General features: G+C 38.1%; 1 pseudogene; it reads right to left on the reverse strand.

The window, feature by feature from the left end:
• LOC131400949 (guanylate-binding protein 4-like) overlaps positions 1-8,577 on the reverse strand; it is a 66,451-nt pseudogene extending 57,874 nt beyond the window's left edge.
• Between the last annotated feature and the right edge of the window lie 9,926 nt (positions 8,578-18,503).

Here is an 18,503-nt window from a genome sequence, read left to right on the forward strand (position 1 = left end):
GATGCAAAAATCCTCAACAAAATACTAGCAAATCGCATACGACAATACGTTAAAAAGGTTATACACCATGATCAAGTGGGATTTATTCCAGGGATGCAGGGATGGTTTAACATTTGCAAATCAATCAACGTGATACACCACATTAATAAAATGAAGACTAAAGATCACATGATCATCTCAATAGATGCAGAGAAAGCATTAGACAAGATACAGCATCCATTTGTGATAAAAACTCTGAATAAAATGGCTATAGAAGGAAAGTACCTCAACATAATAAAGACCATATATGAGAAACCCACAGCTAATATCATCCTCAATGGTGAAAAACTCAAAGCTGTCCCTCTAAGAACAGGAACCAGACAAGGATGCCCACTGTCACCACTCCTATTTAACATAGTACTGGAAGTCCTAGCCAGAGCAATCAGGCAAGAGAAAGAAATAAAAGGGATCCAAATTGGAAAGGAAGAAGTGAAACTGTCACTATTTGCAGATGACATGATTTTATATACAGAAAACCCTAAAGAATCCACCAGAAAACTTTTAGAAGTAATAAACAAATATGGTAAAGTTGCAAGATACAAAATCAACATACAAAAATCAGTTGCATTTCTGTACACCAACAACGAAGTAGCAGAAAGAGAAATTCAGAATACCATCCCATTTACAATTGCAACAAAAAGAATAAAATACCTAGGAATAAACTTAACCAAAGAGGTGAAAGATCTGTACACCGAAAACTATAAAACATTTCTGAAAGAAATTGAAGAAGACACAAAGAAATGGAAAGATATTCCGTGCTCTTGGATTGGAAGAATTAACATAGTTAAAATGTCCATACTTCCTAAAGCCATCTATAGATTCAATGCAATCCCTATCAAAGTTCCAACAACATTTTTCACAGAAATAGAACAAAGAATCCTAAAATTTATATGGAACAACAAAAGACCCCGAACAGCTAAAGGAATCCTGAGAAAAAAGAACAAAGCTGGAGGTATCACACTTCCTGATTTCAAAATATACTACAAAGCTATAGTAACCAAAACAGCATGGTACTGGCACAAAAACAGACACACAGATCAATGGAATAGAATCGAAAGCCCAGAAATAAACCCACACATCTATGGACAGCTAATCTTTGACAAAGGAGCCAAGAACATACAATGGGGAAAAGAAAGTCTCTTCAACACATGGTGTTGGGAAAACTGGACAGCCACGTGCCAAAAAATGAAAGTAGACCCTTACCTTACACCATACACAAAAATTAACTCCAAGTGGATTAAAGACTTGAATGTAAGACCTGAAACTGTGAAACTTCTAGAAGAAAACATAGGCAGTACGCTCTTCGACATAGGTCTTAGCAACATCTTTTCAAACACCATGTCTGACCGGGCAAGAGAAACAATGGAAAAAATAAACAAATGGGACTACATCAAACTAAAAAGCTTCTGCACAGCAAAGGAAACCTTCAACAAACGAAAAGACAACCTAACAATTGGGAGAAGATATTTGCAAGCCATACATCTGATAAGGGCTTAATCTCCAAAATATACAAAGAACTCATGCATCTCAACAACAAAAAAACTACCAACCCAATTAAAAAATGGGCAAAAGACCTGAACAGACATTTCTCCAAAGAAGATATACTGATGGCCAACAAGCACATGAAAAGATGTTCAAAATCACTAACTATCAGGGAAATAAAATCAAACTACAATGAGCTATCACCTCACACCCCTCAGAATGGCTATAATTAACAAGACAGGAAAACAACATGTGTTGGAGAGGATGTGGAGAGAAGGGAACTCTCATACACTGCTGGTGGGAGTGCAAACTGGTGCAGCCACTGTGGAAAACAGTATGGAGATTCCTCAAAAAATCAAGGATAGAACTACCATATGATCCAGCTATTCCACTGTTGGGTATTTATCCAAAGAACTTGAAAACACCGATGCGTAAAGATACATGCACCTCTGTGTTCATTGCAGCGTTATTCACAATAGCCAAGACTTGGAAGCAGCCTAAGTGCTCACCAAGGGACGAATGGCTAAAGAAGATGTGGTATATATACACAATGGAATACTACTCAGCCATAAGAAACAATCAAATCCAGCCGTTTGTGACAACATGGATGGAGATTGAGTATATTATGCAAAGTGAAATAAGTCAGAGGGGGAAGGTCAAATACCATATGATTTCCTTCATTAAGTAGTAGATAACAACAACAATAAACAAACACATAGAGACAGAGATTGGATTGATGGTTACCAGAGGGAAAGGGGGGAGGGAGGAGGGCGAAAGGGATAATTCGGCACATGTGTGTGGTGATGGGTTGTAATTAGTATATGGGTGGTGAGCATGATGCAATCGATGCAGAAATAGAAGTTTAATGATGTACACCTGAAATTTATACAATGTTATAAACCAATGTTACTGCAATAAACAAAATATTTTAAAAAAAAAAGAAATAAGGATATTTATGATATTGCTGGGGACAATACCATGTAGAGGACAGATGATACTGAGTAAGTAAAGAAAAGCTTTATAAAATCAGAGTGAAAAATCATACATACACACATTAGAAATATGTTTAGAGATTCCTTTAGCAGACATCACAAAACAATAAGGTTAACCTAAATGTACCTTGCAGACCTCACCAGTTCTCTATATCAGATTATATCAGACATGACAATGTCACACAGAGGGGTTCTGGGCATATTCTAGCTGTTCAGTAAATATTTGTGGAAAGAATAAATAAATGATTAAATAAACAAAAAAAAACTTTGCTTCTAGGTATGACTCATTATCCTCTCTGCTGAATATAATCCATGTAATGAATTTATTATATGAACATGACGATACTGTGTAAGGCTGTAGAACGAAGAGGGTGATGTTACGAGAATGAGCAAATGAAGGATTTGACAGTCGTACTGGAAGGACATGTCAATGCCTTTCTTTCTTTTTTTTTTTTTAACTATTTAGAGTATAAATATCCTGTCTATGAAGGCTGTAACTGTGTGGGTTAGAGAAATATACTGTGTGAAATATATTTCAAAAATATATTTACCTTGTGATTCTGTGTTTACCAAGTTCCAATCTGATAGGTTATTTTGCTTGAAATAGAAGAGGAAGAACACTTAATATATAGTACAAGTATGTGAGCCTTTTTCTACATGGTATCAATTTTTCTAAAATCATTTGGTCCTATATTGCATCCTAAGTTTCCTCAGTGATCTTAAACTCAATTTGCTAGAGTTTTTCAAGTAATAATAATGACTGAAACCATACCCTCTCGTCAATCACCAATAACTTTAGCATGGGTCTCAATCCAATCTAATGTAAAGGTTGACATCGAGTGCTGAACGACAGGGCTTAGTTGATCCTATCCCCTTCTGAGCCTTCCGCCACCCAGGCCATGCTCTGATACCTGGAATCAACTTCAAGGTATTCTCCAGGTACTCATCAGAAGTGATGGGGTGTCCGTGTAACTCCAGCTCCAGCATGAAATCCCACACGAGTCCAAACAAAGTCTGGAAAAAAACTCACAAACTTGGCTGAGTCATCTACTTCACCAGAGCTGGGAGAGGATCTTGTCTTAATTAGCTTTGTTAGTTCAGTCACATAGCTGGGATCTTAGCAAAGGAATGAGAAGTGCTCTACACCACAATTTCCAGATCACACCCAGAAACAAGTTTAAAAACATTCCCATTTGCCCTGTGTCCTCTTCTCCTCCACCAGGAGAAATGAGTCACAAGAAGGAAGAAACTGTCTCAGTTGCCATTCCCGGAAACTCAAAAAAATACAGTGGTTAGTTTCTGGAAGGATACTGCCGCTGCTCCAGGGCCTGGTGGTTGATGGTGCTCATGCTGTTGTAGACAAATGGCTCAGAAGCACGGCCAGTGAAAAGATCCACATGTCATTCTTAGAGTCACCCTAAAAAGTACATTACAGCAGGGACTTGGGAGTCTACTCTTCGTTCACTCATTCAGTTGTTCACTCATTATGTCGGCTGTACTACAATAGTAGGACAAATAACATAAATTTTGAAGACAATGCTAAATTCAAACCTCATTTTGGGTATTGACATTGACCACTCTCAGGACTTCAGTTTCTTTAGCTATTACAGAAGTGAATGACACTGGAAATGTATGTCAAATATTTAATACAGCATAGAACAAGGAAAGTGTGCAATAATAAGTGGGCAATGATTCCTTTGCAAATATTTCTTGATTATGGGCTGTATTAGGGACACAAATGCTATTCACTTAAATTCACCAACTATTCCTTGTGTATGTACAAAATGCCATAAACTGGCATTGCTTGTGTGGATATAAAGTTCCATATGACAGTCCCTGCTCTCGAGAGATGACTTTCTGGAGGGGCAGATATACATGTCAACATATAAATGCCTCCAAGATGATAAACTCTGCCAGGAATGGAATCAAATGTCATGCCATAAAAGACAAAGGTGGAATGACAATAAACCAGAAAAGTATTATATGAATTCAGAGCAACAAGTGATTATGTCTGACAGCAATACGATGACATTAGGTTGAAAACAGCTAGGCTTTAAATAATTGATGGAATGTGGAATTGTGGAGATAAATGGATCATAGGTGGAAGGACAACAGAGGCCAATCAGAATTGTCAGACAGTGTATTCATTTAAAGGTATTACAGGGTTATTTTACCTGACTGAAGTAGTGGTTATATGTGTGGGAATAGATGAGTCTTAAAAGGAGAGTCAGGGCAAGTCGTGAGGGACATGGTAACAGCGTTAGAGAAGACCTGAATACGCTACAGGTGTAAGGGCAGCAAGTAGTTCTGCTGCCACCACTTTACAATTTGTTGTGTTTTGGTTCCCTGGCCAATAAAATTAGACAAAAAGGAGAAGGTTTATGCAAACTATAGTTTACTGGGAATCCATAAGCCATTTCGGCTTTACACTGAGGGGATTACTGAATACTTTAACCTGAATTTTTAAATTCAGAATTTCTGAATTCATGCCCCAACTCTTTTTGCAGTAATGGAAGCCAAAGATCCACTGCTGTTCCTTTCAATTTAGACTCAGACTAATAAAAATAAGGAGAAAAGACTGATTGCAACTAACACTACGAAGGTAAAATATCTAAAATTAGGCCGTTTACAATGCTTTTGGTAGGTCTAGCTCATGTTTTTATAGATGTCAATGAAGAATTATTCTCTGATGCTCAGAGACTTGAACTAAAACTTTAGTGAATGTTCCTGTTGTAGCTGAAGCTTTTCTGGAGATTATTTAAATAGATTATTTCACTGAAACTCTATTTTCATGGTTCCTACCTCCAACCCCATCAACTCCACACACCTTAACTATTAGAGCCCATTTATCTCAAGGGTTAAAACTTCCTCCAAGATGTTTTTCTTAACCTGAATGACTGGGTTACATTCTCACTTTTTGTATCCATGGTACCCTATACTGATGACACTGCTAATTTCTTTATCCCCAGGTAGGCTCTGGGCCTTATCACATTCACTGCAATATCATAGGATGGTACACAAAGCCCTGGAATTCAGCTGCACAATGAGTACTTGTTAACTTGTATCTTTCACTCCAGTGTTAAAAATAAGAAGATATAGCTCTAATTACCAAAGTATTAAGCTTGAAAAGGAAGTAAATTCAAGGAACAGAATTTAGCCTCATTATTCAGAAATGGATTTGCAGTTTACAGGATATGTCATAAAAGTTGAACTGAGGTGGCAAATTAAAATGTAAGGGAAATATCAAGAGCAAAGGAGCCTTTCTGTCTTGCCTTTTCCATGTTGCTCAGGCCCTCGTGTCCAGAAGGACCAGGGCGTGGTTTGGCTTGGAGGGGTGGGTTACACACCACACCCAGATGCCCTTGGTTTCAGACCTCACAGTGGAGCCCAGACGGAAACATGCAAAGAAAGAAGAGAAAGCAACATACAGTCACAGCAGATAGTCCAGGCTGTCGACAGGTTATAGTTATCCAACATGTCAGAATGTAAGTGCCTGTCTGGGAGGAGGGTTGCTCCATTTCAGCAAGGACGGCTGATCCAAACTTTATGCATATTAACAACTTTCTCAAGAAATACTTTGTGTCCTCTATTCATCTCCTACCATCAATGGCTCAAACTATGTCACCCTGCAGACCTAATGTAAACTCCATTAACCTTTCTATTTTTCCCTGACACTGAAGAGCTCCCTTGTACTCCAATTTCTGATGGAGTTCAACGAGTGGGAGGCACCAGCAGGAGACCAGAAGTGGGTGTGTGTTCCCCTAGGTTCCACCCTGGTGAGCGACAGTGTCCCAGTGCCTCTGCTCCACTACCTTGGGTCACAGCTCCTCTCATTTAGCTCCACCCAATAGCTCTGCTCTTTGCCACGTTCTGGTGTCCACTCATTGCTTGCCTCTTCTGGCTGTAGGATTTATAATAGCTACCTGCCGTTTTTATTGCCACTCTTTGGGTGCTTCCTCATTCCTCATTGGTTCCCTTTGCCCTGCTTATGCCCTTGTAAATAGTCCCTGCGTTAGACACTCTTAAATTGCCCCTTGAGTAGGTCGTCTGTGTCCTGCCGGGACCTGGTCTGATACATCAGCTTTTGTTGGAATCTTTCCTTCATTTTTTCCCTGTATTTTCCTCATTTCTTTTCTCCTTTTTAAGCAAATCATGAATTTCTTGTTCTTTGCCTCGGATGGGCATATAACAGAAGGGAAAGCAGAGAAGACTTGTGAGACTTGCTTGCCCCTCTTTCCAAAGGCTTAAACCCACAGGAGGAGAGGATATGAAGTATATGCCCAGAAATCTGCCAGTGATATATCTTGTCCAACAGTCCAAGATTTTGACCCTCTGCCATATGCTGACGCTTCCTTCAACCGAGGATAGAAATGGACTTGATAAATTACCAATGGGAACATGGTTCTGCATGACTCAGGCCATTCAATTTCCACACCCTGTGTGTTCTCCACAGAGAGGGTATAAAGCCTGAGATGGTCTGTACTCCTCTATATCGTGGTAGTATTTGATTGCTTGCTGATTAATACAGAGTAATCTGAACTCCTAGTTCCCCCAGCGAAATAGGACATGGTATAATTGGATGTTATCACTTTCAGTCATGAGTCATGAAAACATGCAAAGCAAGTCATCACGCAGGAGAGAGAGTAGTGGCCTGGCTCTGCTCATGGACCTTGACTGGACACCAGTCTCTTTCTTTTTGTTATTCCTATGATATGAGTGCAGTGGTAGAGTCACAATTCAGGTGTTTTAAAACATTTTGAGGGTAGGGACATTATCAACAACGAGAAATCACCTCGTTATAACCTGATATTATCTTGAGTAGAATAAAACAGGACATTGTTGAGGTTCCTTGAATCATATCTCCCTTAGGGTCCTCAATCTTTAATCCTTCAAAATTGAGTTATTAATTAATTTAGGCAAGGCAAGGAAAGTGTGTTTCCTGACTGCTGGTCAGAAATTCCCTAAAAGAAAGAAAAAGACAATGATTTGGGCTTTTGGGTGTTGGTAATATTTTATTTCTTGATCTGGGCAGTGATTACACAGATGATCACTTTATTAACTTAATTGTACATGTATGTTCTATGAACTCTTCTGAATGTTTAATAGTTAACTTATTAGAAAGACTAAATAGAGAAAGAAAATGAGGTATAATTTATCAAAGTTTTGCTATGAATTGAAGCAAAAATATTGGATAGTAGCCCCATTGAGATATGAGATATACAGGGGTGGTGCTCCTCTTCTTCCTTCTACCCCTTTTTAAAAACAGAACATATTAAACAGTATTTGAGTGCCGCATGAAATGACCCTGTAGTATAGGTCAAAAGTGATGTAGGAGAAAGGAAGGGAATAGTTGCTGGAGCTGAGCTCCTGAGCAGATGAGAGTGGTTGGGGGTCAAGACCGATGTGGTGGGGGGCCGGCCCGGTGGCTCAAGCGGTTAAGTGCTCGTGCTCCGCTACGGCAGCCCGGGGTTCGCTGGTTCGGATCTCGGCCGTGCACCGACGCACCACTTGGCAAGCCACGCTGTGGCGGCGTCCCAAACAAAGTGGAGGAAGATGGGCACGGATGTTAGCCCAGGGCCAGTCTTTCTCAGCAAAAAAAGAGGAGGATTGGCAGATGTTAGCACAGGGCTAATCTTCCTCACACACACACACACAAAAACCAATGTAGTGGATCTTTTGATAGCATTGGGGAACTCTTCATTACTGGGCAGAAGGGTGAAATTTTATGGACAGATGGGGTTGAAGTTATAAATTTTGCAGTGAGAATTAGAAGTTTTCTTCCATGGGAGGAGTTTTCTTCATCTCTTGCTGAAGATGACCCTAAAGGAGGTGTGATCAGCCTGTGCTATTACTGCTTCCAAGCATATGGCCCAGCCCCAGGACAACACTCACTATGGCTCTGTCCTGCCAGGCAGTTCATTAGGTAGGATTTCCCTGTCTGATAGAGCCCAGCAATGGCCACCACCACCACCACAGGCTGTGATATGTCGTCAAGAATCTTTAGTGCTTCTCGATTTATTGTCAGCTGATTTTTCTGGTTTTGCACAAGACAAATGGGGCTCATCATGGCGTATCCAGATGCCACGGTAAGCTACAACCCAGAGGAAGAACTCAGTAGAATACAGGATCCCCAAATCGTCTCTAATTGTTATACAAGTAACCTGCATGTCAGCTTTTTGCTTATGGAAATTATTTATCAATTTTCTCTATTTTGTATGTTTCTAAAAGATAAGTATTTAGCCTCGAGTGTCACGACCTGGTACAGACACCTAATGTACCTTGTCTTATTGATCCTCAAATGAATCCTAAAACAACCTTGCCCACTTCATGCATAAAATGAATAGAATGAGAAAAACAAACCGCTGATGATGGAGCCTTGAGTACGTTAACATTTTGGGGGTAAGGAGAAGCAGAATGGGACGTGAAGGAGACGAAGAATGCCAGAGAAGTTTTCAGGAGTTCCAGAATGATTTGGTCCCTCATCAATTGCACAAATATTTATTGACTACCTACCACGTGCTGCACACTGCTCTAGGTGCTCAGTATCAAGCAGTGAACAAAGTGGATAGAAACCCCTGCCTCACAGAGCTCTATTCTAGTGGGAGGAGACAGATACTAAAGAAAGCAAAGAAGCAAAATACACATCTGTATATTAGATGATGGTAAATGCTCAGAAGAAAATAAGCGGGGAGTGGGGATAGGGAGTGTTGGGGGTTGAATTTACATAGAGGGTAGTCAGGGAAGACCTCTCTGAGAAACAGAACGTGAATGTGATCAGCAACCTTGATGAGGACAGGTTAGTGAATGGTGGGAGCAGGAGCAGGCTGGAGGAGGAGTGACTGTAGAGAAAGAAGAGATGAAGAATGTAGCTCTCTCCAAACACAACAGGACAGATCCTTACAGAACCGAGACAAAATTATGGGTGCAGAAGTTAATTTATTTAACTGGAATAAAACAATATTTCTTATAGGCTGCCAGGGAAGAGAGGCAGTAGCCAGGGTGTTTTAGGGTCTGCCCAGAACTGCCAGAGTCCCTCACCCAGCTGAGGCTCTACTTTCAATATTTTCATCGCAATGATTGGGCGTCTCATGAAATCAAAAACAGGACAGCAGTCAAAGAGCTTTGACTGTCCCTTTATTTTCTCAAAGCCAATGCTAAGCAGCGTTCACAGGTTCCCATACTCTATAAGCTGTGTGATCAATGGAAAGATTATTAATTTCTCTGTGCCTCAGTTTTTTCTTCTTTAAAGTGGCAACACTAACAGTAACAATGTATTGATCATTAAAGTCATCAGGAAGATTACATATCTCATAATATTTATAATGCTCTTAAAATCTTGCCGGTACATAGTAAATCCTATGTAAGTGTTGATTAAAAACTGAGTGTTTTAGAAGAAGAAGGCAGGGTGGGTAATTTCTAAATGAAGGTGAAGGATCGGCTTTGGACTGAAACAGTAACGCTTCTCTCCCAGGTTGCAAGCAAGCGGGAGGACACATCCCATGAGGAGGATGAGCAGGCAGGAGACCAGCAGTAACAGCTGAGCAGGGGGACACTGATGGAGGATGCATCAGACTGGATGAACCCAGAGCTGCCCTGGGATGTCAGGGCACAGATTCTGGAGTCAGGCTGCCAGGATCCAAAGCTGAGGGTTCAAGTCACTTATTTTCTGTGAGACCTTGAAAAAGGAACTACCTCTGTAAGCCTCCATTGTCTTATCAGTAATATAGGTAAAACAATAATTCCTGCCTGACACAGGCTGGTAAGAAACTCTTAATACTGTACTTTAATTGTCCTGGGTTAATATACTGTTTCAACAATGAGCAAGTTAGGCAATGTGTTAAAATGTGTCAATAGGTTCTGTTAGCTGCAAATTGCCAAGAAATATAAGGTATTAAAATCCTTGTGTCAGAAAATAACATCAATGTAACAGACTTCCTCTGTACAATTTCTCTTCTTTTTCTATACTTGATTGCGAGCAGAGTTGGGGGACTAAAACATGACCCTTTTAGTGTGGTGTTATTAGCAGGAGGAATTGTACAGTTTATTTCTTAGACTGAATAATTAAAAAGGTTTAGGTAGGAATAGATGAGTTTTTAACTTTTTTTCAATGATTCTTTATTACTTTTTTTCCAGTTTTATTGAGATATAATTGATGTACAGCACTGTATAAGTTTAAGGTGTACAGGACAATGATTTAACTTACACATATTATGAAATGGTTACCACAATAAGTTTAGTTAACATCAATTATTTCACATAGATACCGAAAAAAAGAAAAAGAAGAAAAGTGCCTTTTTTCCCTTGTGAAGAGAACTCTTTGGATCTACTCTCTTAACAACTTTCAAATATACCATACAGCAGTGATAACCAAAGTCAGCATGTTATACATTACATCTCTAGTACTTATTTATCTGTTTTTCACTTATACTTCTGGAAATATTTCTTTTTTATCTTACTCTATTTTTGAGGTAACATTGGTTTATAACATTATATAAATTTCAGGTGTACATCATTATATTTCAATATCTGTGTAGACACCATGTTCACCAGCCAAAGACTAATTACCATTTATCACCGTACATAGGTTCCGTGTCACCTCTTTTACCCTCCCACCTCTCCCTCTGGTAACCAATCTAATCTCTGATTCTATGTGTTTGTTTGTTGTTGTTTTTCTCTTCTACTTATGAGTGAGATCATACAGTAGTTGACTTTCTCTGTCTGACTTACTTCACTTAGCATAATACCCACAAGGTCCATCCATGTTGTTGCAAATGGCAAGACTTCATCTTTTTTTATGGCTGAGTGGTATTCCATTGTGTATATATACCACATCTTCTTTATCCATTCTTCCGTTGGTGGGCACTTAGGTTGTTTCCACGTCTTGGCTATTGTGAATAATGCTGCAATGAACATAGAGGTGCATATATCTTTACACATTCATGTTTTCATGTTCTTTGGATAAATACCTAGTGGTGGAATAGCTGGATCATATGGTCATTCTATTCTTAATTTTTTGAGGAATCTCCATACTGTTTTCCATAATGGCTGTACCAGTTTACATTCCCACCAGTGATGTATGAGAGTTCCCTTTTTTTCACAACCTCTCCAACACTTGTTATTTCTTGTCTTGTTAATTATAGCCATTCTATGGGCATGAGGTGATATCTCATCGTAGTTTTGATTTGCATTTCCCTGATAATTAGTGATGTTGAATATCTTTTCATATGCCTATTGGCCATCTGTATATCCTCTTTGGAAAAATGTCTGTTCAGATCTTTTGCCCATTTTTTAATTGGGTTGTTTGTTTCTGGTTGTTGAGATGTATGTGTTCTTTATATATTTTGGATATTAACCCCTTATCAGACACATGGTTTGCAAATATCTTCTCCCAATTGTTAGGTTGTCTTTTCGTTTTGTTGATGGTTTCCTTTTGCTGTGCAGAAGCTTTTTAGTTTGATAAAGTCCCATTTGTTTATTTTCTCCTTTGTTGCCCTCGCCTGGTCAGACATGATGTTTGAAAATATGCTGCTAAGACCCATGTTGAAGAGCGTACTGCCTATGTTTTCTTTTAGAAGTTTTATATTTGCAAGTCTTACATTCAAATCTTTAATCCATTTTGAGTTAATTTTTGTGTATGGTATAGGGCAATGGGCTGCTTTCATTCTTTTGGATGTGGCTATTCAGGTTTCCAAACACCATTTACTGAAGAGATTTTTCCTTTCTCCATTGTATGTTCTTGGCTCCCTTGTGGAAAATTACCTGTCCATAAATGTGTGCGTTTATTTCTGGGCTCTCAATTCTGCTCCACTGTTCTGTGTGTCTGTTTTTGTGCTACTACCATGCTATTTTGGTTATTGTATCTTTGTAGTATATTTTGAAATCAGGGAGTGTGATATCTCCAGCTTTGTTCTTTTTTCTCAGGATTCCTTTGGCCATTTGGGGTCTTTTGTTGTTCCATATAAATTTTAGCATCCTTTGTTCTATATCTGTGAAAAATGTTTTTAGAACTTTGGTAGAGATTGCATTGAATCTGTAGATTGCTTTAGGAAGTATGGATAGTTTAATTACGTCAATTTTTCCAGTCCAAGAGCACAGAATATTTTTCGATTTCTTTGTGTCGTCTTCAATTTCTTTCAATAATGTTTTATAGTTTTAAGCATACAAGTCCTGTATGAGTCTAAGAATTTATCCATTTATTTTCGATTATCCAATTTGTTGGCATATAGCTTTCCATAGTATTCTCTTATCATCTTTTGTATTTCTGAGGTGTCCATTGTAATTACTCCTCTTTAATTTCTGATTTTATTCATTTGAGCCATCTCTCTTTTTTGCTTGGTGAGTCTAGCTGAAGTTTTGTCAATTTTGTTTATCTTTTCAAAGAACCAGCTCTTAGTTTCATTGATTTTTTTCTATTGTCATTTTTTTAAATTGATGTCATCATAGTTTATAACATTGTGATATTTTAGTTGTACATTATTGTTTTTCACTCACCATATAAATGTGTCGCTTCACCCCAGGTGCCCACCTCCCAACCCCCTTCCCCCTGGTAACCACCAAACTGTTCTCTCTGTCCTGTCTGTGTTAGTTTATCTTCCACATATGAGTGAAATCACATGGTATTTGTCTTTCTCTGTCTGGCTTATTTTGCGCAACATAATACCATCCAGGTCCATCCATGTTGTTGCAAACGGGATGATTTTGTCTTTTTTTTATGGCTGAGTGGTATTCCATTGTATATATATACCACATCTTCTTTATCCAATCATCAGCCGAGGGATGCTTAGGTTGCTTTCACTTCTTGGCTATGGTGAATAATGCTGCAATGAACATAGCGGTGCATAAGCCTCTTTGGGTTGTTGATTTCAGGTTCTTTGGATAGATACCCAGTAGTGGGATAGCTGGATCATAAGGTCTTTCTATTTCTAATTTTTTGAGGAATCTCCATACTGCTTTCCATACAGGCTGTATGAGTTTGCATTCCCACCAGCAGTGAATGAGGGTTCCCTTTTCTCCATAACTTCTCCAACATTTGTTATTTTTTGTCTTGGTGATTATAGCCATTCTCAGGGTGTAAGGTGATATCTTAGTGTTGTTTTGATTTGCATTTCCCTGATGATTAGTGATGTTGAACATCTCTTCATGTGCCTATTGGCCATCTGTATATCTTCCTTGGAAAAATGTCTGTTCATATCCTCTCCCCATTTGTTGATTGGGTTATTTGTTTTTTTGTTGTTCAGTTGTGTGAGTTCTTTATATATTATGGAGATTAACCCCTTGTTGGATATATGGTTTACAAATACTTTCTCCCAGCTTGTGGGTTGTTTTTTCATTTTCATTCTGGTTTCATTTGCCTTGCAGAAGCTCTTTAGTCTGATGAAGTCCCATTTGTTTATTTTTTCTTTTGTTTCCCTTGTCCGTGTAGACACGGAATTCGAAAAGATCCCTCTATGACCCATGTCAAAGAGTGTACTGCTTATACTTTCTTTCAAGAGTTTTGTAGTTTCAGGTCTTACCTTCAAGTCTTAGGCCCATTTTGAGTTAATTTTTGTGTATGGTGAAAGAAGATGGTCTACTTTCTCTCTTTTGCATGTGGCTGTCCAGTTTTCCCAGCACCATTTATTGAAGAGACTTTGCTTTCTCTCCATTGTATGTTCTTATCTCCTTTGCCGAAGATTAGCTGCCCATATTTCTGGGCTTTCAATTCTGTTCCACTGATCTGTGTGTCTGTTTTTGTACCAGTATCACCCTGTTTTAATTATTATAGCTTTGTAGTATATTTTGAAGTCAGGGACTGTGATACCTCCAGCTTTTTTGTTTTTTTTTCATTTTTTAGGTTTTTTTTCCCTTTTTTTGTTTTTGTTTTTTTTTGAGGAAGATTGGCCCTGAGCTATCTGTTGCCAATCTTCCTCTTTCCTTCTTTTTTCTCCCCAAAGCCCCCAGTACATACTATGTAGTTGTATATCCCAGTTGTAGGTTCTTCTAGTTCTTCTATGTGGGACGCCACCTCAGCATGGTTTGATGACTGGTGAATAGGTAAGCACCCAGGATCCAAAGTAGCAAACCCCAGGCCACTGAAGCAGAATGCGTGAACTTAACCGCTACACCACCAGGCTGGCCCCATGATGTCTCCAGCTTTTGTTCTTTTTGCTTAGGATTGCTTTGGCTATTCGGGATCTTTTGTTGCTCCATATGAATTTTAGTATTCTTTGGTCTATTTCCGTGAAGAATGCCATTGAGATTCTGATTGAGATTGCATTGAATCTGTAGATTGCTTTAGGTAGTATGGACATTTTCACTATGTTTATTCTGATCCATGTGCATGGGATGTCGTTCCATTTCTCTCTGTTATCATCCATTTCTTCCAATAATATCTTATAGTTTTCATTGTATAGGTCTTTCACCTCCATGTTTAAATATATTCCTAGATATTTAATTCTTTTTGTTGCAATTCTAAGTGGGATTGTCTTCTTGAGTTGCCTTTCTGTTAGTTTGTTATTAGAGTATAGAAATGCAATTGATTTTTGTAAGTTGATGTTGTACCCTACAACTTTGCTGTAGTTGTTGATTATTTCTAATAGTTTTCCAATGGATTCTTTAGGGTTTTCTATATATAAAAATCATGTCATCTGCAAACAGTGAGATTTCACTTCTTCGTTGCCTATTTGGATTCCTTTTGATTCCTTTCTCTTGCCTAATTGTTATGGCCAAAACTTCCAGTACTTTGCTGAATAAGAGCGGCGCGAGTGGACACCCTTGTCTTCTTCCTGTTCTCAGAAATTGGCTTTCGGTTTTTTCCTGTTGAGTATGATGTTTGCTGTGGGTTTGTCATATATGGCCTTTATTATGTTGAGGTACTTTCCCTCTATACCCGTATTGTTGAGAGTTTTTATCATAAATGGATGTTGTATCTTGTCAAATGCCTTTTCTGCATCTATTGAGATGATCATGTGGTTTTTATTCCTTGTTCTGTTAATGTGGTGTATCACATTGATTGATTTGCAGATGTTGAACCATCCCTGTGTCCCTGGTATAAATCCCACTTGGTCATGGTGTGTGATCTTTTTAATGTATTGTTGTATTTGGTTTGCCAATGTTTTGTTGAGGATTTTTTGCATCTACGTTCATCAGGGATATTGGCTTGTAATTTTACTTCTTTGTATTGTCCTTGTCCGGCTTTGGTATCAAGGTGATGTTGGCTTCATAGAATGTGTCAGGAAGATTTCCATCTTCCTCTATTTGCGGAATAGTTTGAGAAGGATATGTATTAAATATTCTTTAAATGTTTGGTAAAATTCTCCACAGAAGCCATCTGGTACCGGACTTTTATTTTTTGGCAGGATTTTGATTACTGTTTCAACCTCTTTCCTTGTGATTGGTCTGTTCAGGTTCTCTATTTCTTCTTGACTCAGTTTTGGGAGGTTGTATGAGTCTAAGAATTTATCCTTTTCCTCTAGATTGTCCAATTTGTTGGAATATAGTTTTTCACAGTAGTCTCTTATAATCCTTTGCATTTCTGTGGTGTCTGTTGTAATTTCTCCTCTTTCATTTCTAATTTTATTTATTTGAGCCTTTTTTCTTTTTTCTTAGTGAGTCTGGCTAAGGGTTTGTCAATTTCATTTATCTTCTCAAAGAACCAGCTCTTTGTTTCATCGATCTTTTCTACTGTCCTTTTGGTTTCAATTTCATTTATTTATGCTCTAATTTTTATTATTTCCCTCCTTTTGCTGACTTTAGGCTTTGTTTGGTCTTCCTTTTCTACTTCGGTTAGGTGTAGTTTAAGGTTGGTTATTTGGGATTTTTCTTGTTTGTTGAGGTGGGCCTGTATTGCTACGAGTTTCCCTCTCAGGACCACTTTAACTGCATCCCATATGAGTTGGTATGGTGTATTTACATTTTCATTTGTCACCAGATATTCTTTGATTTCTCCTTTAATTTTTTCAGTGATCCATTGGTTGTTCAGTAGCATGTGGTTTAGTCTCCACATCTTTGTCACTTTCCCAATTTTTTTTATTGTAGTTGATTTCAAGTTTCATAGCGTTATGGAGAGAAAAGATGTTTGTTAAGATTTTGATTTTCTTAAATTTATAGAGGCTTGCCTTGTTTCCCAACATATGGTCTATCCCTGAGAATGATATTTACGCACTTGAGAAGAATGTGTAATCTGCTGTGTTTGGATGGAGTGCTCTGTATATATCTATCAAGTCCATCTTGTCTAGTTTTTCATTTAAGTCCACTATTTCCTTACTGACTTTCTGTCTGGATGATCTACCCATTGATTAAGTGGGATGTTAAGATCCCCTACTATTATTGTGTTGTTGTTAATATTTCCTTTCAGGTTTGTTAATAGATGCTTTATGTACTTTGGTGCTCCTATGTTGGGTGCATATATATTTATAAGTGATATGTCTTCTTGGTGGAGTGTCCCTTTTATCATCATACATTGCCCCTCTTTGTCTCTCATTAGCTGTTTTATCTTGAAGTCTACTTTGTCTGATATAAGTATGGCAACACCTGCTTTCTTTTGTTTGCCATTAGGTTGGAACATTGTCTTCCCTCCTTTCACTCTGAGCCTGTGTTTATGTGTAGAGCTGAGATGTGTTTCCTGGAGGCAGCATATTTTTGGATCTTATTTTTTAATCCAGCCAGCCACTCTGTGTCTTTTGATTGGAGAATTCAATCCATTTGCATTTAGAGTGATTTTTGATATATGAGGACTTAATGTTGCTATTTTATCACTCATTTTCCAGTTCTTTTGCATTTGCTTTGTTTCTCGTCCTGTGTGTTTCAGACTAACAATTCAGTTTGGTAGTTCTGTATGATGGTTTTCTTAGCTTTCTATTTATTTATTGTATGTGTCTCTATTCTGTTTGTTTGTTTAGTGGTTACCATGAGGTTTGTATAAAAAATCTCATAGATGAGATAGTCCATTTTCTGATGGCCTATTTCCTTAGACTAAGTCAATTCGATCCTTTTCCTCTTCTCCTTCTAAGTTATTATTGTCACAAATTATCCCATCTTGTGTTGTGAATTTGTGTTTAAAGTGATGAGGTTATATTTACTTTTAGGATTTTCCTTCCCTTAATCTTTGATGTTATAATTAAGTGTTTGCTAACCTCTCCTGATAGAGAGCTGCAATTTTTCTGATTTTGTCTACCTGTTTTTCTCCTTGCTCAAAGCTTTGTATCTCTTTTCCATTTTTTTTTTCAGGCATGAGGACCTTCTTGAGCATTTCGTGTAGGGGGGTCTTGTGGCAAAGAACTCCCTTAGCTTTTGTTTATCTGGGATAGTTATTACTTCTCCATCATATCTGAAGGATATTTTTGCTGGATTGAGTATTCTTGGCAGAAAGTTTTTGTCTTTCAGAATTTTGAATATATCATTCCACTCTCTCCTAGCCTGTAGAGTTTCTGCCAAGAAATTGGCTGACAGCCTGATTGGGATTCCTTTTTACATTATTTTTTTTGTCTTTCTGACCTAAATTTCTTTTCCTTGTCATTGACTTTTGCCAGTTTTACTACTATATGCCTTTGAGAGGGTCTTTTCATGTTGATATATTTTGGAGATCTATTGCCTTAATTCACTTGTATTTCCAGCTCCTTCTCCAGGTTTGGGAAGTTCTCATCTATTATTTCTTTGCACAAGCTCTCTGCTCCTTTTTCCCTTTCTTCTCTCTCTGAAATGCCTATAATCCTTAAGTTGCATGTCCGAATTGAGTCGGATATTTCTCAGAGAATTTCTTCATTTCTTTTTAGTAACAATTCTCTCTCCTCCTCCATCTGGAGCATTTCTGCATTCCTATCCTCAATAAAGCTCATTCTTTCCTCCATATTGTCAGCTCTATTCTTTAAAGGTTCCAGATTTTTCTTTATCTCCTCCATTGTGTTTTTCATCTTCAACATTTCTGATTGGTTTTCCTGTATAGTTTCAATCTCTTTTGTGAAGAAGTTCCTTATTTCATTAAATTGTCTATCTGTAGTTTCTTGTAATTCA

The sequence above is a fragment of the Diceros bicornis genome, chromosome 4, assembly GCF_020826845.1.
Source record: "Diceros bicornis minor isolate mBicDic1 chromosome 4, mDicBic1.mat.cur, whole genome shotgun sequence".
Lineage (NCBI taxonomy): Eukaryota > Metazoa > Chordata > Mammalia > Perissodactyla > Rhinocerotidae > Diceros > Diceros bicornis.